The 23,438-nt window shown below is 40.3% G+C and overlaps 1 protein-coding gene across 4 annotated transcripts in view; it reads right to left on the bottom strand.

The window, feature by feature from the left end:
- The window catches only part of LOC126481082 (major facilitator superfamily domain-containing protein 10), a 159,113-nt gene extending 142,641 nt beyond the window's left edge, over positions 1-16,472 (bottom strand). For 2 of the 4 annotated variants that reach the window (XM_050104575.1, XM_050104576.1), the window contains exons 1-2: positions 16,365-16,472; positions 2,581-2,764 (exon numbers count right to left, since the gene is read on the bottom strand). The gene's annotated coding sequence lies outside the window, so the exon portion shown is untranslated. The remainder of the gene's footprint in view (positions 1-2,580; positions 2,765-16,364) is intronic. The other 2 variants (XM_050104577.1, XM_050104579.1) reach the window with 2 other exon arrangements.
- Between the last annotated feature and the right edge of the window lie 6,966 nt (positions 16,473-23,438).

Raw genomic sequence — 23,438 nt, 5'->3', positions numbered from 1 at the left:
TCAGTCACCAGTGTTAATAAAGTCTGGGATAGAGTTAGGGCTGTGTAGAATAATGTACCTTTGTCATTCAATCTGAGTTCCTGAGTTCGACTCTATGCACATTCAATGTAGACCCCACTGTTGTTGGTCGAAGTAGCACCTCCTGTCCACTAAATTTCGCACCCCAAATCACCAACATATTTGATCACGGTTTATTGAGATTATGTTGTGTACATACAAAATTTAAAATATCGTTATTGCCAATACACCCTGATGTTGCAGTTTTAATGGTTACGAGCGCGCATCGAGGTAGAAGCCAGAGTTACCAGGAATGCTGTGGATGGCGCTTTCATTTCAAAATGAAGCTGAGAAAAGCCCACTGGGTAACATTTTGTGAATTTGTCAATGCATTTCTCTTACACATAGGGCACAGAGTATAACTTGCAATTTTTCAAAGGCATTTGGAGATGCGATGCAGTGGCTACTACACTTAATTTCTGTTCGATAAGAGTAATATTCTTATATTCACCCTGCCTTTCCGATTTGGGTCTTTAAGAAAGACCTCTGTTCAGTCCGTCTTCACACTGTTTGTTAGTTCCCAGTATTTCTCAGCTGAACTCCAGAGGGGCAAACTGTAGACGGAAATAATTCAGTCAAACCTGCGTTCCTTCTTCGTTCAAAGATGAAACCGCGAAGCAGGTCCCTGCAGTTGTGCTGTCACTGTAGTATTCGACGTGTTCCCTGGTGGGTTTACGTTTCAGAGCTCAGGTACTCTAATTAGAAAGGAAATTTTTTCCGTAGTAAGGGGCTAAGAGAGTAAGTAAAGTATACAGTAGTGAACAACACAAAGAATTAGGTAATGAATGAGGTACAACGTCACCAAGAGTATTCGGACAATATTTGCTGTTTCTTCGGAGTCAGACAAGTTACTAATATAGTCTAGAACCTCTATACTCTATTACTTCAGCGTTCATTACCACGAATTAAAAAAATGACTTGGCGGAATAGCTGTAAGTTATTTCATTAAAACTAGCAATGTAGATAGAACAAGAAACCATTGTCAGGCATAAAAAACGATATTGATTACAGGACATGCTTCCGATTATGTTCATTTGTCTCTAGATCAACATTATTAATTAACTGCATCAAAATTATAGAATGCAGGAAAGTTAAGATGTAAGTAAGCTCCGTCGTTCTGGCACTGACTAGCCAGTTGGGACCGAGTGATCCCCGTTGTCATCCTCAATGAATGATGTCATGGAGGGACTTGGGGTCAGCAAACCGCTCTCCCGGCCGTTGTCGGTGTTGAAGACCTTGGAGCCGCTACTTCTCATTCAAGTAACTCTTCAACTGACTTCAAGAGACTGAGTAGACCTAATTCCAGTCTTCCCAACTACGAAAAATCCTTGACAGTACCGGGAATTGAACCGCGACTTTCCACGTGAAAGTTACGGAAGCGGGCGAAAGTGAACGTCATGCCTAGCTAATAAACTGTGTATTATCCGGTTTTCTATGATTTTAATGTAGTTAATATATCTAGATGCCAACGACCTCGGCGCGGTTGAGGGGTGACCGTATGGTCTGCCGAGCGCTGTTGGCAAGCGGGGTGCACTCAGCCCTTGTGAGGTAAACTGAGGAGCTACTTGATTGAGAAGTAGTGGCTCCGGTCTCGTGAACTGACATACGGTCGGGAGAGCGGTTTGCCGACGACATGCCCCTCCGTATCCGCACCCTGTGACGCCTGTGGGCTGAGGATGACACGGCGGCCAGGTACTACCTTTGGTCAAATATTCAAATGTGTGTGAAATCTTATGGGACTTAACTGTTAAGGTCATCAGTCCCTAAGCTTACACACTACTTAACCTAAATTATCTTAAGGACAAACACACACACCCATGCCCGAGGGAGGACTCGAACCTCCGCTGGGACCAGCCGCACAGTCCATGACTGCAGCGCCTTAAACCGCTCGGCTAATCCCGCGCGGCTACCTTTGGTCCTTCAAGGCCTGTTCGAACGGAGTTTAGTTGTAATATATCTAGATGACAATGATTATTAGTGCACATATGTCCTGTTATTTGGCCGAAACTGGTAGTTTTAACAAACTGACATACCATTACAGCTATTGTGCTAAATCATGATTTTACAAAAACATTTAAAGACTGTAAATCACCACCTCCTTAATACAATATCAAAGATCGACAGCACCATTTTCGAGAAAAAGTGTCACTTCGGTAGGTCTGAAGTACGTTGAAAGGCAGATGAAATGTATGAATGGTCTATGACCCTACCTCAATTTTGTTTTTCACAAAATAGGTTTAACAGCTATGATGGCAAAATATGTATCGAAAAGAAACACTTTCAGCAACTGTATGAATTTAGTTTCCTCTATAAAGTGTTCTGTAACCAAAGAAACTGTTATATGAAACAGTGAACTCATGCAATGGAACACTAAGGACTCAAATACTGCCAGTGGCTGCCACGTGACCGTTTCCGCTGCGCCGCTCAATCGCCTACGTGCTCTGATAGTGAGTCGTTCATAGCGTCACACAGAAGCTCACATATCTCCTTATGCAAATGGAAGTATGTTGATACGGCACGTACCTCGCGTCAGCCGGAGAAAGTAGTGGTGCTTGCACGACCGTCGCAAAAACACTGTCGTTGGTCGCAGCGGCTGCCCAGGTGTGTGGTCACGTAACATCGGCTCCTGTCACGTACAGACACCGCTCTCCGTACAGCGGCGCCGCCAACGGTCACCTCCAGCAGTCCGTGTCCTTCCCACTTGAACCTGGCCGTTACGAACGACCGCGTATAATTTTTTATTCAGTCCGACTCCGAGGTAGGAAAAGTAACTAATAAGGGTACCAAAAGCGTACACTTAATTACAGCAACTGTTGTTTGTCGTTTTCGCTAGGTTTGCTGATACAACGAGATCAAAAATTTAGTTGAGGAGAGTATACCACAGAAGTGCTGCTACGCCTAAACAAATCTCTGCTTGCAATGTGCAATTTGTCACATGTATGTTGTTGGTTCAAATGGCTCTAAACACTATGGGACTTAACATCTGAGGTCATCAGTCCCCTAGACTTAGAACTACTTAAACCAAACTAACCTAAGGACATCACACACATCCATGCCCGAGGCAGAATTCTAACCTGCGACCGCAGCAGCAGTGCGGTTCTGGACTGAAGTTCCTAGAACCGCTCGGCCACATCCGTCGGCCGTATGTTGTTGCTGTAGTTATTGTTGTGGCCTTCAGTCTAAAGACTGGTTTGATACAACTCTCAAAGCCAGTCTATCCTGTGGGAGCTTCTTCATCTCCGAATAAATACGGCAACCTACGTCAGTTTGAATCTGCTCCCTGTACTCGTGCTTTGCTCTCCCTCTTCAGTTTTTACCCACGACAAGTCCCTTCATTACCAAACTGACGATTCCTTGGTGCCTCAGGAAGTGCCCTATCAGCCGATTCCTTCTTTTAGTCAAATCGTGTTATAAATTTCTCTTTTTTCCGCAGTTAAACACAAAGAATGTAAAAATAAAACAAAGCTGGCATACTTGGATTCTTTAGAATTTTTTGTGGTGCGAATTTAAGAGCATGTTACAGAAGTATTTTGAAAAACAGGTTAACTACTACTTTCAGAATATTTATTCATTAGTGAAATTTGTCATAAGTAATATAAATCTCTTTCAAACCAACATCACCAGGAACAAGAACAATCTTGAAGACTTAAAGTCACTCACTTTGTATAACTGCGTAGGCTTCCGCTGCCAGAGGCAGTTGCCCGAAACGTTGGTTTCTCCCAGTACAGAATTTTTACAATATGACGCAGTGCGATATTCAGAATACTATTATTTCGACTTACTTATTATATTCATAAACGTATCTGTCATTCAGTAACACACTTTTTAATAGCTTGCCAGCAACCGTAAAAGTTTAACTATTTGTAAAGTACATTTCCAAAGATGTGCAGAAGATTACTTGGCGAGCATGTTCTACCATATACAGTATCAACCCCCAGCCCCACAGACAAAATTTCTGACGTTGTTCGGGGATATTTTCTGAGTATCTGGTACAAGGGAAGGATATGTGTTCTCTGGTGGCTCGTTTCAGATTAACAATGCCATTGTGATTTACGCTCTAGTGGCACAAATGTCATTAGTCGCGTGTAACACATTCTCATCCAGACAAGGAACTCTGGCATACTTTGCACGGTCAGTATCTTCCATTCTAACACGAAAAGATCCGATTCATCATAGACTACTGCGTACGGATGGAGATGCGCTATAACGTGGTTGCCGTCTCTGTGCTGCTCTTCCATTGCGTTCGGTGAACCTATACACGAGGTGGACATCGGCCGACTATACTTCAGTAAACCTGTTCATACTGCTATGTATCACAGAACTAACCAGAGACATAATCGAGAAGTACAAATACAAGCACGAGGAGAAACAGTAAAGTGGGCAATACTTTCGTCAATAGCAAGCACCGTGAGTGGAATAGCAAGACAAAAAGCGCATACCGTCGACATCTGCACTGTTGTACAAATATTTCAGGGCAGATACAAAGATAAATGGGGGTAAGAAATCAAACCAGGCGTAATGAGTACTATATAATAGCTTCATTGCAGTAATACCGCTTATGTAAATCAAACATTGTAAATTGTTTTGTTTTGACAGTACTTCCCTGAAATAGTTTAGAAACTATACAGCGCATGGGATTATACAATTTAAATGTGTGTGGTAAGCTTTTTAACTAACGTCTAAACTTAAAAAAAATGCAGAAATTATTAAAATTTTTCATGTCTTCAGTATATCAGTCCTTTTATAAGAATGTATCATGTATTTATGATGTTCTGCCATGTTCCACATCCTCAAGTATCTCCTCACCATGGTTATATGGGACGAACATTATATCTACACGGATGTAATCTCTCAGCACTCGGCGGCGTGGTCATTGGCGCTCAATAGCAAAAGAAATTAAAGCGTAAGTATTAAACAATTAAATTTCTTAAAATGATGTAACGAACATAAAAGAGTTACAACGTAGTTAAAGCACAATCAGACAATAACGCATAAAATATTCTTCTTTCAGTGTTCGTAAATGATTATTTGAGATCGCATTTTCTGTGGTGTCAGTGATGGAACGTCATATAGTCTCACCAATTGGGAGTTCGCAACTGGTAGCTGAGTGGTCAGCGCGACGGAATGTCATACCTAACGGCCCGTTGTCCTTATCATCATCATTTCATTCGCATCGACACGCAAATCTCCGAAGTTGCGTCAACTCGCAAGACTTCCACCAGGCGAACGGTCTACCCGACGGGAGGCCCTAGCCACACGGCATTTCCATTACCAATTACCAATGTTTCGGAGCAAAGACTCCTTCTTTTGAGGCTTTTTCTCCTCTCCCTTTAATTTTGTTTCCAATTATCAGTTGCATGAAATGGTACCTCTCGTTTGCATATGTCCTTTAGTAAAGCGTCTTTTTGTTCATAACTGTACTGAACAGTTCTTGCTATCTGCTAATATGCTAGAGGGCATATTTATTCCTGGCGTCTACAGTGCTCTGTGGTATATCCATACCCCGACAGCTTCTATTTGCTTGATGATGTTTACCTTTGACGTCCAAGAAACCTCAATTTTAAGAACAAGTCATTATTCGTACATGATCAAAAATAGATGAATAGTCAATTTGCTGAATACCAAAATAAATGAACAATTCGATGTAAGCACTTCTTTAAATCCTAAGAACATCTATTGTGATAAGTACTACGGGACCAAACTGCTGAGATCATCGGTCACTAAACTTACATACTACTTAACGCAACATAAACTAACTTACGCTAAGGACAACACACACACCCAACACACACCCATGCCCGAGAGAAGACTCGAACCTCCGACGGGGGGAGCCGCGCGAACCGTGCAAGGTCCCCAAGACCACGCGGCTACCCCGCGGGGCTAAGAGCACCTATCTTGTTTTTTCAATATGACATTTCAAGTCTTTTTCAAATGTCCATAATACAGAAAGCCATGTGGACTCTGCTTTAAACGTTATGTTAGACTTTTGAAACTTCAAATTGCTTGAGATAATAATAAATTTTGTCTTTTTGGTGTTGATGTTTAGGTTCATTCATCTTATGTGTTATGCTGCTACGCTGGCTACTTTCTTTTTAAATCGTAGGTCATCTATATTATCAGCGACTAGGACCACAGACTAGCGAGTATTGTCAGTAACACAGGAGAACCAAAACCAAAATAATATATATACTTACCTAAAAGACAAAAAGCTTGTTTAAGTACCTATTTAAAACAGCATAAAAAGGCATGACATCTCCATTCTAAAAATTTTAGGAACAAGATCCAGGGTCTGGTAGGAGCTTAAAATACGAGTACGTTTACGGTCAAGACAGTTAGTTCAAAATGGCTCTGAGGACTATGGGACTTAACTTCTGAGGTCACCAGTTCCCTAGAACTTAGAACTACTTAAACCTAACTAAGGACACATCCATGCCCGAGGCAGGATTCGAATCTGCGACCGTAGCGGTCGTGCGGTTCCAGACAGTAGTGCCTAGAACCGCTCGGCCACTCCGGCCGGCCAAGACAGTTAGTATCCACTTGTCAATATACAGGAGACATACAGTTTAAGTACTGCACACTGCTGCTGTAATGACACGTACGCTGGCGGAAAAATTGCAGCAGCAAGAAGAAGTTGTACGATATAAACGAAAGCTGGTAGGAGTGTTTCTACATCTGAGAGATGACGTCAATTCAAATTTCGCACCTGCTGCGTAAGAGGGGCGTTACTTTGCTTTAAACACACACTGTAACAGTCGTGAGCGGTTAATTACCTTTGAGACTCGACGTGGTGAACTGATATTAGTCAAGAATGCCTTTAACACGACAAAGACTCCATCATCAACTCATCACTGAGTTTGAACGAGGTTGTGTAACTAGGCTACTAGAGGTTGGACGTTCCTTCTGAAATACTGCAGAATACTTGGCAGGCAGCGTGTGGCTCCGGCGCATCGTACTGCGTCTGCACCAGCAATGAGCAGCAGTTAGCACCACAGTGACACACTGAACTGTAGCAAATTGGTTACTTCAAGGATATCTGTGAGCCAGACGCCCCGTAGCGTGCATTCCACTGACCACAACCACCGCCATTTGCAACATAAGTGGTGTCAAACTTGAGTTCATTAGAGGGCAGGGTGGAGGTTTGTTGTGTTTTCTGATGAAATTTGGTTCTGCCTTGTTACATGTGATGGCCGTGTGTTGGTTAGAAGGAGGCTGGCTGAGAGCCTGCAACCAACCTGTCTGCGTGCTAGAGTACTGGACCTGCATCAGGAGATATTATGGTGTGGGGTGCGATTTCGTATAACAGCAGGGGCGACCCATGGTTACCCCATGCACCATGGCTACGAATCTGTACGTCAATCTGCTGATTCGACCTATTGTGCTGTCATTCATGAACAGCATTCCAGGGGTGTTTTCCAACACGATAATTCTCGTCCACATACTGCTTTTGTAACCCAACATGATCTACAGAGTGTCGACATGTTGCCTTGACCTGCTCGATCACCAGATAAGTCTCTATCCAAGCACATACGGGATACGGGACATCAACGGACGACAACTCCAGCGTCGTCTTCAAACAGCATTAACCATCCATGTATTGACGACCAAGTGCAAGAGGCATTAAACGCCACATTACAAACTGACACCCGGCACCTGTACAATACAATGGATACACGTTTGCAATCAACATACTAGCAGTTACGCCAGTTATTAATGTACCAGCATCTCACATCTGCAATAGTTTACCTCGCACTGACATAGTCTGTGCTCTTGTAATGTTAATCACTTAAATATGTTACCTAGACAAAAGTAATCTCAAAATTTCAATATTCTAAATTAATTATTTTTTTGATGTTGCGGTTTTTTCCCTCAGTGTATATTTCAAAGAAAATAGTGATGTACGAAGTCAAAGAGACATGTTTAAAATACACTACCACTTGTCGTGCAGCTTTAAAGCAAACACTGTTGCTTGGCAAGTAGTTGACAGGAATTTCCAACCATAAAATCTGCCTAATTAGATAATTATTCGAAGGAATGGCTAAAGATATGTGAAGTTACTCCTATTTTGCCTAGTGGTTTCTTTATATGTTTGTGTGAGAGTACAAACTCAACTCTCAGTCTTAGAAAAGGAGGTGAAAACTACATGAAAATGATTTTTTTTTGTGACTGTGTATAACACATTTCGGTTGCACCCGATTTTATCATTAGCAATAAAAACATGTAGTAGTAAATGTACTGGAGAGTGAGTGCAGTAGTTTCCAGGATCCGTGAAAGGGCCTCTGCGTGATGTATTACTATGTTCCTTTACACAATATCCCTAATGTGCTCTTCTGTTGAATAAAGACTTTATTTACTATAGGTAGACTGCACTAGGTTGGCTGTGGTGGTACAGTGGATCCAGCACTAGAGACCGGCCCTGGAGCTCCTGGGTTCCATCCTGGAGATGAGTGGAAATTTTTACTTGTTCCAGTCACTCCAGGGTGTCCCCAGGTCCATTCATGACGTTAACAGATGAGAATTGCCGATGTTTCCGGGGCAAAAGGCCCAGGGTGACTGGTCTGCCGCACTTCCCCGCTTAGTGCCGTGGAAAAGGAAGGCTGCATTCTACCTGCGCTCAGGGCAACAGCCTGGTGTTGGCCATTCAGCACATACTTTACCTTTTACATTGCCCAATAAGATACTTCCATAAAACAATACGAACAGAAAATGTGGGAGATAATCTAGCACTTCTGTCTTTAGGTCAACTTAGTGAGGGATATTTCTGACTACTGAGAACTGAACTTGATGACATAAATGATTGACAATTCATACAGTACAGCAGGTGCTCCCTTTAATTTACAAACCAGCAGAGTTAAACTTATTAAAATACAAATCTGAATGAAAAGTCCAATAATCCGCGTAGTTGCATGTTCTGGTGTATATCTGAAAATTTTATAAATTTACGCTTTGATAATGGGGACATGAAGTTGTCTAAAATATCTTAAGGTACTGAGTGATCAGACTTAAACACCGAAGAAAATATTACGCATCTAGTTAGGAAACTAAGTAAGTAAGGCCTATACATATTTAATAAATAAAATTTGTAATTTCATACCAAGAGAAGGTTACTTAAGAATGCTATGTCATATGGTATAGAGAGTCACAGAATGCCTCAGAGTAATCGTTGCCGTGGTTAGGCAAAGTTCTCAGTCCTCCTCAGTTGATAGAAACCATAATTAATTATGAAATCCAGCAAAATATGAAGGAAATTAACTGGGAATCAGAAACTGATCCTTGATTAAAAAACCAGTGAAGCAGTAACTAAAATGAAGAGGCCATGTAACGTGGAACAACTGCACAAAACGGGACTAACCTCTCTTAAAATCACGAACTTTCATCACTTTGTTTGCCGGCTGCTGTGGCCGAGCGGTTCTAGGGGATTCACTCTGGAACCGCGCGATCGCTACGGTCGTAGGTTCGAATCCTGCCTCGGGCATGGATGTGTGTGATGTGCTTAGATTAGTTAGGTTTAAGTAGTTCTAGGGGACTGATGACTTTAGATGTTAAGTCTCATAGTGCTCAGAGCCATTTGAACCATTTTTTTATTAAAATGTGTTCCTGTCGGTCTACGTCAAACAACAGAAAATGACACTCGTAAACATCATCCAGGAAAATATTAGGACCTGGAGTTCGTTGATTGGTTGGTTTGCGGGAAGGGATCAAACAGCGAGGTCATCGAAATAGGGAAGGATGGGGAAGGAAGTCGGCCGTGCTCTTTCAAAGGAACCATCCCGGCATTCGCCTGAAGGAAAATCACCTGAAGTGACTGGAGAATTAAATAAAAGTGATGGAAACTAATAAAATTTATATTTTGAAATACACCGAAAAATTATTTTTAACATATTTTGGGAGGCACCAGTGATCGAAAGGAAGAAGTTTATGCTGAGGTCAGATTTACCGAAAGCTAACACGCTTATGTGTGTTTGTTACAAACATCTTAATAATCGTAGCAACTGGCAACACAAGTTACGAGGCGTCCTGTGTGTTGTTGGACCGTGTGCGCTGGCTGCCGTCCAGGTACTGAGGTGGTTAAGGAAAGCAGCTGACACCGGCAGCACGGTAGATACGAGAAGCGTGCTGCTAGTGCTCTGCTCAGGAACTGCGGTCGCCAAGCCTACTGTTAGGCTCGGCTCTCTGTATTATATACAAATTAAACCTAGGTGATACTAATGTAATAATGTTGCTGAGATGAACATTTACAAATTGCTACTTATTTCTCATTTCTAAGCAACCTTCTTTTGGTATGGAATTACTGGTGGTGGTGGTAAGTTCCTATGGGACCAAACTACCGAGGTCATCGTTCCCTAGGCTTACGCACTATATAATCTAATTTAAGCTAACTTACACTAAGAACAACACACACACCCATGCTCGAGGGAGGACTCGAACCTCCGACAGGGGGAGCCACGCGAACCGTGGCAAGGCGCCTCTGACCACGCGGGTACCCTGCGCGGCTGGAACTACAAATCTTATTTATTAAATACGTATGGACCTGTTCTTTGGGGGGCGTAAGTGATCCACACCCAGTTTCCTACCTAGATGCATAATATTATCTTCCTCGTTTAAGCCTATTCACTCAATACTTTAAGATATTTCAGATGACGTCATTTCCCCATTATCTGCACACATATACACCAGAAGATGCAACTCAAGAGTTGCAAAGACGATTGTGTGGGTCTCTAATCGACTTAAACAGATACAGCTACGGCGGACTGTCGGACTTATCGTTCAGTTTTGCATTTTAATGGTTTAAATACCTTTAGTTAAACACCAATATTTAAATACCTGTTGTACTGTATGAATTTTCAATCAGTTATGTAAAGTTATTTTCGTTTCTGTTGCCCCTGTTTTAAATTCTGTGCAAACTTGATGAACAGAGCTTGTTCGTTAATTTATCTATGTGTTGACGTCGTTTTAATTTGTTGCCAAGTTGGTCTCCTCGAAATTTTACACGCAGAATTTCGTTTAGTGTATAACCATTAATGTCTACTTCTGCTGCTATTAAGACACTTATGCTTATTTTAAATTGAAGAAGTTAAGTCTTTATGAGATTAAGGCTTAACTTGTTTCCTGGGAACCAGCTAGAGGCATGTCGAGCTATCATCTGGGTGGTGTCTGGTAAAACTGAGTTTGGCTGTTTGATTAAGTATCTGAAATGTTATTTATGACGATTAAGAAGAAGAGTGTATCCAGTATCGATCCTTGTGGAACCACACATGTATTCCCCGTCCTGAAGTCAATTTCATGTCTGTGAGACCGAGCGAGGCGACGCTGTGGTTAGGACACCGAACTCGCATTCGGGAAGGCGACAATTCAAACCCGCTTTCGGCCACCCTGATGTAACTTTTCGGTTATTTTCCTAAATCGATTTATGCAAATGCCGGGATGGTTCCTTTGAAAGGGCACGGCCGACTTCCTCTCCCATCCTTTCCTCATCCGATGGGAACGATGGCTTCATTGTTTGGCCCCCTTCCCTCCAAATCAGCCTACCAACCAACCTGTCACGGTCTTCCCACGTGCGTTTCAGCTCTCTGTTGTCATGGTAACCCTCAAGTCATACAAGAGGTATGTCATTAACATGTAACATTTTAGTTTGCCTAGTAGAATTTTGTGTGCCTCACTCTAAAAGCCTTTGGAAGGGTCATGGAATATACTTCGCTGCATATTTTTTTTATTTTTATCTCTGCTAGGACATCATTTGTAAGGCCTCGTATGGATTTCTTTGTCGAGAATCTCTTATGAAATCCATACAGAGAGGCAGATAAGTTCTGCACAGAAAAACGAATCCACTTCCTTAATGGTGTGCCTTAGGGCGAACAGTCGAGTCGTTCATTTCATTTTGTATTGTGCATAAAATAGAATCGACAACTTGGTTGTACACCGGAAAACACGCCATTAATAATTCGCGTCGAGAAAACTTGAGAGATCACTCCAAAATCTTTTGAAAAGACTTCATTTTAATTGCTGTTTTTATGCCACGTGTGCAATGCAACGACATCTTAAGTACTGAGACAAGATCTACTGATCAGTACGTGTCTCAGTACGTGTCTCGTAACGACAACAAGGAGGCTAGCCTTGGGTGACAGCCAGACAGCACGCAAACAGTGACGGAACTACTGTAACGTAATGGGGAAAAGACACACGCAGCGTCCGTAAGCAAACAACTGTCAAGTCGACGGTGTCCTGCGCTGCTCGCGTTATCTCCGCCTTGTGTCCTTCGTTAGCACCAACTCGAAATATTTTTCCCTGCAAAAATGTTTCAGTTGTTTCGACAGTACAACAATCGTTCAAAATCAGAGACGCAGAGGCAAAGACGGCATTCAGTGAAAGCCGGTAACGCTGTTACAACATCGTAGGTTTATTAGGAGAAGGTGAACATTTCTCGGCTTGGTACACCGATGATGTAGACATAGATCAAGTTTTTCTTTTACTGTATGTTTAGGAATAACATAAGTCAAGTGTCAGTTTGATCTACAGAACTGCTTTGTAGAACTGTGTGCGTACTATCTGTGTTTAATACCATAGATTAGAAATATCTCTGGAGTGAGCATTGCGTCCTGCGCATGTTGTCAACATTAAACTGGTATTGTCACGTGATCTAGGGACTACGTCGATTGTTTAGCGCCAATTCGCGTCCGCCATCAGGTAACGTCACGTCTCGTCACATAACACCAAAACATTCTACAATAACTTTCGAATGGAGGTATTCGCACAGGTCGTCAACGGAACGTCACGTCATTTCACGGTACGCCAAGGCTTCTCGGGAAGAAAATTTTAACGGTACCAGTCTGTTAACATCTTAAGTTAACCTATTTTCGCCGCGCTCATTCTCCTTATAATAGTGGACTTTGTACAGCTGTACCTTCATAATCTTTATTTTATAGTAGCGCTTTGTTTTAGTGACCGATTGGAGATGTTCCATGACGACTGGGATATTTTATCCACTTTCTTACACAACCGAGATCGTATATCTGAAGGCGAAAAGTTATTTAGGTTTTACATTAATACAACGGAGCTGACGCCCACAATGTATATGTATAAAAACGTAAGTAGACGAAGCAAACTCCACCATATGAAGGAGTAAAAACAGTTGTTTATGACGTTATCAATTACGTAAGAAAAAACACAATGGATAAGTTTAACAGGCTTCATTAATTCGTTTGAAGCTTTCTTTGATGTGTATGAATGTACATATTTTCCCTACTAAATAACTGTTGATGTTTTGATACGTTGTCTCACTTCTCAGTAATTTACCAAACATAATTGATCAAGAAAATAGGTTATAAAGTTTGCTTCGGCCATTGACAAATTTTGTCGTTGTTAGCTCCTCAGTTCTGATACTATAACATTATATGCATATTAGGGATGGTCACTCAAAACCCCAATTTCGCCGTTCAGTACTGTGTTGAGCGACTTGACGAGATGTGACATGAAAGACATTGTAAATACATGCTGACGTGAAGCGTCTGTGATGTCATGCTCGTTCATTTTGCTCTTCAAAGCTAAGAGCCCAATTTATTTCAAATATCAGACTTAAACTGATATGGTGCCTGCAACACGTCTATGCTAAGTCCACAGCACTTACGAAGGGAATCTGTCTTTACTAGCGATATGACAACATTCAAAATTTATAGGACAAATGTCGGACAAATCTACGGCGTCCCGAGATCACGTGACCGTTGTGGCAACGTATGTTGACAACAGAAAATCAATTCTGCGCTTCTGAATGCTCACTCCAGAGATATTTATACTCTATGTTTAATACAAGTAGATGAGCTCTAATCTCTGATCGTTATAAAATTCTTTGCAATTAGTTCTCAATCGTCAATGGACATTTAGTCAATGTTGCTGAATGTTATTAAGTGTGTTCGTTTATTTTTAGTAGCTAAGACAAGGGAGACTGAATTTCAGAGGCTGCCCACGCGAAGGCAATCCCAGACTACAGCTGAAATGGAAGACATGGAGGAAGCGTACATGATGGTATTGAACTATCGACAACTGAAAGTGTATGGAATATAGTTTATAAAAGTGCACAATACAGTGTGTATGAAGAATTAATCAGAAAGAACTGTTCCGCTAATCAAAAGGAAATATGACAGCGAAGTCTACAATAACGTTCGAAGTGTTCTAAAAAGTGTCAAGGTGATTTTATGCACCATTTTATTTCTGTAAACGAGTCATGAGAAACAAACATAAATGAAAGAAGTTGGTGGCTGCTATTGCTCATGAACCAGAATAAAGTCAGCTTTGTATTTTTCAAAGCTTATGCCCAGATAAATAAGTAGATTAAGATTTAACGTTCAGTCTCTGAAGAGGTCATCAGAGACGGAGCACAAGGTCGGATAGGGCGAGGACACAGAAAGAAATCGTTCATGAGCTCTCCAAGGGAAACATTCCGGTATTCGTTTCAATCAATTTGGATCAGAGCGGGTTTAATTTAGAAATTGCCTCCGGTCGATATCTGGCCTAGAAAGGGACGAAAGACGTCTACAGTAACACGACGCTCGGCTAAACAATAAGGCCAATGGTGTCAGGAGATGGACACTTGCTGTCACCTCTGCCCGTGCTTTTAAAAGAGCCGAACTCAAGCAAAGTTTGCTTCGTGCGGACAACATTTTCGCAGTCGCCACATCTTCTAGAGATGTCATAAAGAAACATTTACAGATGTACAGACAGAAATTCGCGCCTGCGCTTTAGTAGGCTGCAGTGGGGTGGAGCGAGTGACGCAGAACCTGTGCGGTTGCATATTTAAAAGTTGTACGCACGGCGTCATAACTGCGTACTATCAAAATTAAGGGCCAAATTTTCATGTGTGATCTATTGTTGGGACAGGTATGTTGCAAATATGGTTTTCCTTCTTAAAATATGAGGTCAAGTTGGTGATGTTCACTCGTAAGAGAGACTAGAGCACGCACAGAGATACCTATCATTTCCTCTCGTTCATAAATGGAATAGGACAGAAAATCTCTTGTTTTTGTGCGAATTAACCTCCGCCATGCATTGAACAGTGGCTTACGGAGTATTTATGTAGATGGAATGTGTTTTGGAGGTTAAATTGTTGTGAAATTCACCCAGTTCAACAGACTCTGACTGGGAGACAAAAAAAAAAGGGGAAAAAATGGTTTTATTGACTTTCCAAGGTGAGTGTTACGGATAGAATTTTCTCATTCCAAAGAGTTTGGTCAAAATACATCGACGTAAAACCGGACTATTACTGGATATGCCATCTAAGTACGTCTCACTCGTCCAAGCAACACTGGCTGGTTGCAGGGTTGCAGTGCGAGTGGACGGAAAAGTATTTGGTTCACCATAATTAAGGAATTAAGGCAAGACGACGCCGTTTGTATAATTACATTCAATCTGACCTTCGGAGCAGCTCTTCCGAAGCTCCAAAGATCTGGTTATATACGCAAAAAGCTTTTTCAGGTATGTGCGTAAACCGATGATGTAGTAATTATTAGCCGAGAGGAGCCTCATTACATGGAACAGTGAAGGAGCTGAAGGAAGCCAATGAAATGGAGAGCAAGAATATGTGGCTCACTCAATAAAAAATCTGGAAAGATTATTAGTAGCAAATTTCAATTTCTGAACCCATGTAGAATTTGAATAAATGAGACGTAACATTAATAGCACAAATTCCATGCCAACTGAAATAAAATCACGCATCTAAAGCGGATGTTGCCACACGTTTAAGAAGTTACAGGCCTCGTAAATATTATACAGGTTAAACTTTTAAACTGTAAAAATACAAGACCACTATCAGTGCAGCTGTAACCTATGGATATGAAACCTGGACGTTAATGACTACTGATGAGCAGAAGCAAATAATATTTGAACGCAAAGTTCCTTGCATAATAATATGGGGCAGTTCAGGATAGTAACGGCACTTGGAGATCTAGAACACATGCTGAGTTGGCCAATCTTGTACAAGGTGCTATATTTTAACATCCATAAAAAGTAAGAGAATTTCCTGGCTTGAACTCGTTCTTAGGATCGACGCTGGAAGACAAAAAAGTTTATGAATGTAGGACAAATTGAACAAGACAGTTAAGAATACCAATAAAGCAGTGAATATACAATGTGGAAGAGAATATGAAGAAGCGTAGAAGGAAAAAAAATTGGGAAACTTGTAGAAGAGGACAATACACACAGCGAGAACAACTGGTCTACATTAGATTCTTTCTTTAGAGATCTGTTCAGATTCACTACGAAATGTTTTACGTAATGTTAACTCTATTTTTTTCGTAGTGCGTGCTGAGAAATGCACTTACAACTTCCCTTGTGGATATCCAGCGCCTCAATGAAGGAGTCTGCGAATTGCACTGTCAGTCGTAGCTGGCAACGCAGCCACAGTCCTACACAACCTGGTTATTCAAGCACTCACTCTCGTCTGACCGATGTTAAGCATTGTCGACCTCGATTCTTATGCAGGAAAACATTGTGCTTCCACAGGAACTTGTTCTACAGCCTAGTGACCGCTCAAGGACGTACACTCACGTCAGTCGTGGTTTCCCTGTGGCTGGATTGCTTCCAATCTCTCAGTATCTCTTTGCTGTAATTTACGAAACAACTAATTGGCAGCTAATTGTTTTCAGTTGCTGTTGTCGTTCACACAGGGCACAACCGTCAAAATACTGATTGCCACACAGGCACAGACGTGGCAACTGCTTTACAACACTCGGAATACATCGGTGATTTCATAGTTTAATGGACTGGTCTACATTAGCTTCTTTCTTTACAGAACTGTTCAGATTCACTACGAAATGTTTTATTTAGGGCACGTACTTACAAACACATAGCATTTGATGGTTTGGAAAAAAAACTTTAAGAGTAATACAGTCTTTAAGATTTGGAAGGTATTAGGAGGTAATATTCATGGAGCAAAAAGTTAGCTGTAGCTTGTACTAAAACGAGCTACAGTTGCAGTAGACAAATGACATGAAAGGGAGCATTAGTTGAGAAGAGAGTGACACAGGTTTGTAGCTTATCCCCACTTTTATTCATTGTTTACATTGGGAAAGCAGAAAAGGGAATAATTGGCCATGTGCGAGTCCTACTGAGGGTTCCGTAGAAACTTAATGTGGGTATACCGACAGTTTATCCATTCCGAGAATGGAGGGTATTGACTATTTTTGCCTGTTATCGACATCGATACTGCCAAGATATCGGTCCCATCGATAGCAAGACTTTCGAGAAACTTTTAATTTCAAGTTTGAAGTGGTATAACAAATGAAAAAAGAAATATTTTTTGTGTGATAAAATTACAAATTAACAATTTCGGATTTTTCCCTTTGTTTGCTCTGAGAAACCTTGTTGCTTCTCACTTCATGATTCTAGGTCACCGAGGAGTCTCCCAAGGGTTTTGATGAGTGAGTTTGACAGTATCAAAGTATGTGACATAAATGGTCCTATCTTTGGACTGTATTGACGTATAAGCTTAAGATTTTTTATACTACCAAGGGACCATAGACTGCAGTATATGAGATGGATTTCAGCTTGATATTTCTATCAATTTTGGAGGAAAAAGGATCTTAAGAGACGGACGGACGAACAGACAGTTGGATACAAATGACAAAAATACTTTTTTGTGTAATATAATTAGAAATTAATTCAATTTTTTTTTGCTTTTGAGTGTACTGCGCAAATGGGCTTCTTGACAAATCTCATGGCTCTGACCCAACGGGAAGTACTCCATAGACTTTGATGAATGAGTTTCCGAGTATCAAAATATGTGACATAAATAGCCGTATCTTCTGACTGCATTGACTTAGAAGCTTTAATTTTTTTACACCTCAAAGGAATCGTAGATCTCAGTATGTGACATAAACTTCAACATGATATGTCTACTCGTTCTAGAGAAAAAGGATTTTTAATAGTCGGACAGACGGACAGACTAACAGACGAATAACAACGTGACTCTATAAGCGTTCCATTTTTAGCAATTGAAATACAGAAAGGAGAATTCTGGAAAGGGAATGAAAGTTTAGGAACGAACCTGAAAGATCAGTTGAACGGTATGGATAGTGTCTTGAAAAGAAATTATAAAATCAATATCGCTGAAAACAAAACAAGGATAACGGAGTGCAGTCAAAGAAAATCGTGTTATACTGAGGAACTTAGACTAAGAAACAAGTCACTAAATGCAGGAGACTGATTTTGCTATTTGGGAAGCAAAATAACTAACTTCAGCAGAATTAAAGGAGATAGAAAAGGCAGAGCTGTAAATAGCTTTTCTACGATACAATTGTAATGGTATGGTAATGTAACGACAGAGATATCGATGCTAGTGTCACTTTTAACGAAAGATGTAACTGCTTTGAGTTACATAATTTTATATATATATATATATATATATATATATATATATATATATATATAAAATAAATGACAATTTAGTGTGTATGAAAATTTTGCAATTTTTGCAATATATGATGTTTAAAAATAAGTTGTACATTCACATATCTGCTTAAATTAATTAGTTATTTACTTGTTCCATAGATCATATTTCCAATAAGCGTCATGAGTAAAAATTACCAGGTATTTATATTCAATAATGCCTGGTTTGTGTAGAAGGAGTCACCAAAGAGAAACTTCTTTACTCTACGTTCAGAAACATTTTTGTTGCATATCAGTAACTTTTTCCTGTGAATAAATTGTCAAAGAGATTTATCGCTGCATGTTTCACCTCTTTCTGTGTCAAAGCTATATTTATTAAACAGTAATGCAAATCGCTGTTTCCTTCTAATGTTGTTCTTGTGAATATATCTGTTACTCTCAAACTCATATCGACTGTTGATAACATATTTCACAGGTGAATAAATGTAATGTGAGAGTGTGGTTGATATTCACACCTGCATAACAGACGACTGGAACATGATGTGTATGAATCCCACACACAAATGTAATTGCTTTCTTTTGTGGAATTGATACTTTGGTTTAAGTGAGGAGTTAACCCAGAATATTATACCATAAGACATCAATGAATGAAAATATATAGCATATGTTTACTTACTGACTTCTGTATCTCCTAAGTTGGCAATACCAAGATCATCTGATGCTTGACGCTTCAGCAGGTTTCCTATGTAGTTTTCCACTTTATGTTTTCATTAATATGCACAGCTAACAAGGTAGAACTTTTTAACCTGTTTAATATTTCTTGTTGGTATACTAGGTTAATAGCAGGTGGGATATTTCTGATAGTATAAAATTAGACAAGCTGCAACTTTTCAATGTTTAACAATAGCTGATGTGTGCAAAACCAGCCAGTAATTTTCAGAAAAATATCATTTACTATTTTCTGTGTTTATGTTTCTTTGTTCGACTTGACAACAAAACTTGTGTCATGTGCAAATAGAACTAATTCTGCCTTCTGATTAGATAAACTTGTTATAATAACATAAAGCAAGTGTAGTGGGTCAATGATCGAGCTCTGTGGGACTCCGATTGTAATTTCTCCTTATGCGGATGATGTGGGGTCTCTCTTTGTATTACTCAAACTGTCTAGGGTAATTTCCTGCATTCTATTTCTTAAATATTTAAACTGTTCGTTTGCTGAACTGTGTATTCCACGAAAACTTTATATCTCTAATAGAATATTGTGATTGAGACAGTAAAATGCCTTCGATAAGTCACAGAAGAGCTCAACTGGTGACATTTCATCATTTAGCGATTTGTGAAACTTGAATTTCCGCTGGCATTTAAAACTGCAAACAGCTTAAGGAATGACGTTGACTGACGTCTTTCACTACCGCCGATATGTCAAGTGCACGGCCTCTCATTTCCAAGGCACAAATGAAAGAGAGAGCGCTGTGCAAGTAAATTTAACATCTAGATTTGCGGGGCTACGCTGACGAAGAACAATAATACGTCATATGTAGAAAGACCACCGTAAACAATTAGAGCCACCAAACAACCAAAGATAACCAACGTCACATGTTATTAATAGTGAACATTAATTACCAACGGGTGAACAGTTGGCATTAATTCTGTCCCTCTGTTATTGACCGGAGAGAGCGCAGGATTCCACGTATAATTTAAGCAAAAACCTCTGTCTCTGTTAATAAGTTAATTTGCTAATTTAATCTCAGCCGCTTCCCTGAGACTGCCTTGTCACAGGTCATTCAAATGGTTCAAATGGCTCTAAGCACTATGCGACTTAACTTCTGAGGTCATCAGTCGCCTATAACTTAGAACTAATTAAACCTAACTAACCTAAGGACATCACACACATCCATACCCGAGGCAGGATTCGAACCTGCGACCGTAGCGGTCGCTCGGCTCCAGCCTGCAGCGCCTAGAACCGCACGGCCACACCGACACCGGCCGGCACCGGTCATTCCATGGAATACAACACAGAGGTTATGTCGTATACTTCTGACTGTTAGGATAGCCACGGCCGACTTCTTTCCCCCTACTTGTCCTGTCCGAGCTTGTTCTCCATAACTAACGATCTCGTGGTCTACAGGTCGTCAATCCACAGCCTTCGTCCCTTCTTTTCCAAATGCGTACCCATTCACACTGGAATAGGTATCACCTGGGCCACATTTCAGAGTTCCGGAACTGTTCCTTCTTCAACATCATATTTTTGGATCTCTTTTGGGATGACACTCTTCTTCTTGTTATCTAGGGTAGGGTGTTCAAAGAGTTCAGTCGCCACCACAAACTGATTTATAGGGTCTGTATTGTAGCACGCGGCACCCCTTTACAAGTTCGCGGATAATATACGTCTCTAACTGTGTGTTTACGTCCTATAATACACACCTGTGGGTCTGGAAGCGTGTCATAGTGTTGATCTTACTGTCCCGTACCTATTTCATCCTACCGTTCATCAACACTTATAATTGCCTGCATAACAAAAAGGGAGGTTTATAGACGCGTGTCTGATTGATTCTGCACGCTTTCTTATATGAATGATGCTATGCACATTGTAAGTTCCACATTTTTTTATATGATGCATTTAGTCTACTCACACTGTAGCCAGAACCGACAGGTCTACACATTCATTGTCTCTAAACGTTATCGTAACAGCTACGCAACGACTACAAATGTAAATTAATTTCTTTTCTTGTTAATCATGTAACTGCCGAACTGTACCACACTTCTCGCACTTCCTGATTTTTTTAATAAGAACTTGTAATTAAATAGACATTTGTGGAAGGTAAACCGATTCTTTTGCTCTTATTAACATTAACAATGTGAACTATAATCAGATTGAAAAAATTCTGCGTGACAGTATAATATCTGTAAAAAGCGGTAAAGAACTGTCGTTGCGAAAAGTCAGTGTTAACTCGCGGCGCTCGTGGCCAAAAAGGCTTCGTGACTGCGCTCGTCTTTAGCCGTCCTCTAACTTGACGTAGACCGAATTCTGCTTTGGGAACATCAAACTGGCTATTGGTCTTAAAAAGGAATCTGTATGTATATAGACATCCTCGGAATAGTAAGCGTTTAAAGCACTTAATAAAAGCAAGACCTCCGATCCAGATTGATTACCATTTAGGTTCCTTTCAGAGCATGCTGATGTAATAGCATGCAACAATCATATAAAACCGCTCGCTCCACGAAAGACGCGTACCCAAAGTCAGGAAAGTTGCACACACTACTCCTATGTTCAAGAAAGGCAATAGGAGTAATCCACTAAATTACAGGTCTCATATTATTAACGTCGATATGCACCGGGATTTTGGAACATATATTGTGTTCGAACATTATGAATTACCTCGATGACAACGGTCTATTGACACACTGTCAACACGGATTTAGAAAAACAGCTAGCTGTTTTATCACACCGAGTGTTGAGAGCTATCGGCATGGAATTTCAAATCGATACCGTATTTCTAGATTTCCAGAAGGTTTTTGACACCATACCTCACAAGCGGCTTGTACTGAAACTCCGTGCTTATGGAATATCGTTATGCGACTGGATTCGTCATTTCCTGTCAGAGAGATCGCAGTTCGTGGTAAACGACGGAAAGTCATTGAGTAAAACAGAAGCGATTTCTGTGTTTCTCGTGGTAGTGTTATGAGCCGTCTGCTATTTCTCATTTTTATAGACGACTTAGGAGACAATCTGAACAGCCGTTTTAGGCTACATGCAGATGATGCTTTCGCTTATCGTCTAGTAAAGTCATCAAAAGATCAAAACCAATAGCAAAACGATTTAGATAAGATATCTGTGTGGTGCGAAAATTAGCAGTTGACCCTCAATGATGAAAAGTATGAGGTCATCCACATGAATACTAAAAGGAACTTTGGTTACACGATAAATCAACCAAATCTGGAGTCTGTAAGTTCAACTAAATACATAGTAATTACAATTACGAACAACTTAAATTGGAAAGAGCATACAGAAAATGTTAGGGGATGGCGAACCAAAGACTATGTTTTATTGGCAGAACACTTAAAAGATGCAACAGGTGTACTAAAGAGACTGCCTATACTACTTTTGGAGTATTGCTGCGCGGTATGGGCTCATTACCATTGAGGCTTAACAGATTAGATCGAGGAAGTTCAAAGAAGAGCAGACGTTTCGTATTATCGAGAAAGAGGGAGAGAGTGTAACGGACATGATACAGGATTTGGGGTGGAAATCATTAAAACAAAGTTTTATTTTATTTTATTTTTTATTGCGGACGGATCTTTTCACGAAATTTCAATCACCAACTTTCCCCTCCGAATACGAAAACATTTTGTTGACCTCCTACTTAAGGAGAAACGATCATCACTGTAAAATAAAGGAAATAAGAGCTTGCACAGAAAGATATAGATGTTCTTTTTTCCACATGCTATTTGAGAGTGGAATAATAAGGAGTTAGAGTGAAGGTGGTTCGATGAAACCACAGTCAGGCATGTAAGTGTGATTTGCAGAGTAGCCATATAGATGTACATTTTACATTCAAATTACAGTTTCGTATCTAAATATGACTAAACATTCATCATATAATTTTTTTAAAGTATTGTGTGATTTTATAATTCCTACCCATCATATTTTATACGTTACAAAATTAGACATTCGTCTATGGGATAGAAGGAGTTGTCAAGTAGAAGTTTTTTCATTTTTTATTGAAATTAAACAGTCTGTCAGACATTTTATATCACTGGATAATTGATCAAAAATTTTGGTCACAGCACTGTGCACCCCGTCTTGCGCTAAACACAACCTTAATGTGGAGTAATGAACGTCATTTTTTCTTCTTCTGGTATTGTAATAATGTACATCGTTGTTCCTTTAGAAATACAGGGGATAATTTACAACAAACTTTATGAGGGAATAAAGATATTTTAAAGCCGTATCAGATCGCCTAACTCCTTAAACAGATGTCTGCAAGATGATAGTGGGTGAGCATCAC

This window comes from Schistocerca serialis, chromosome 5 (genome assembly GCF_023864345.2).
Source record: "Schistocerca serialis cubense isolate TAMUIC-IGC-003099 chromosome 5, iqSchSeri2.2, whole genome shotgun sequence".
NCBI classification, from domain to species: Eukaryota; Metazoa; Arthropoda; class Insecta; order Orthoptera; family Acrididae; genus Schistocerca; species Schistocerca serialis.
Note: the sequence above shows the minus strand (reverse complement) of the source record. Positions and strands in the feature narration are given on the sequence as shown.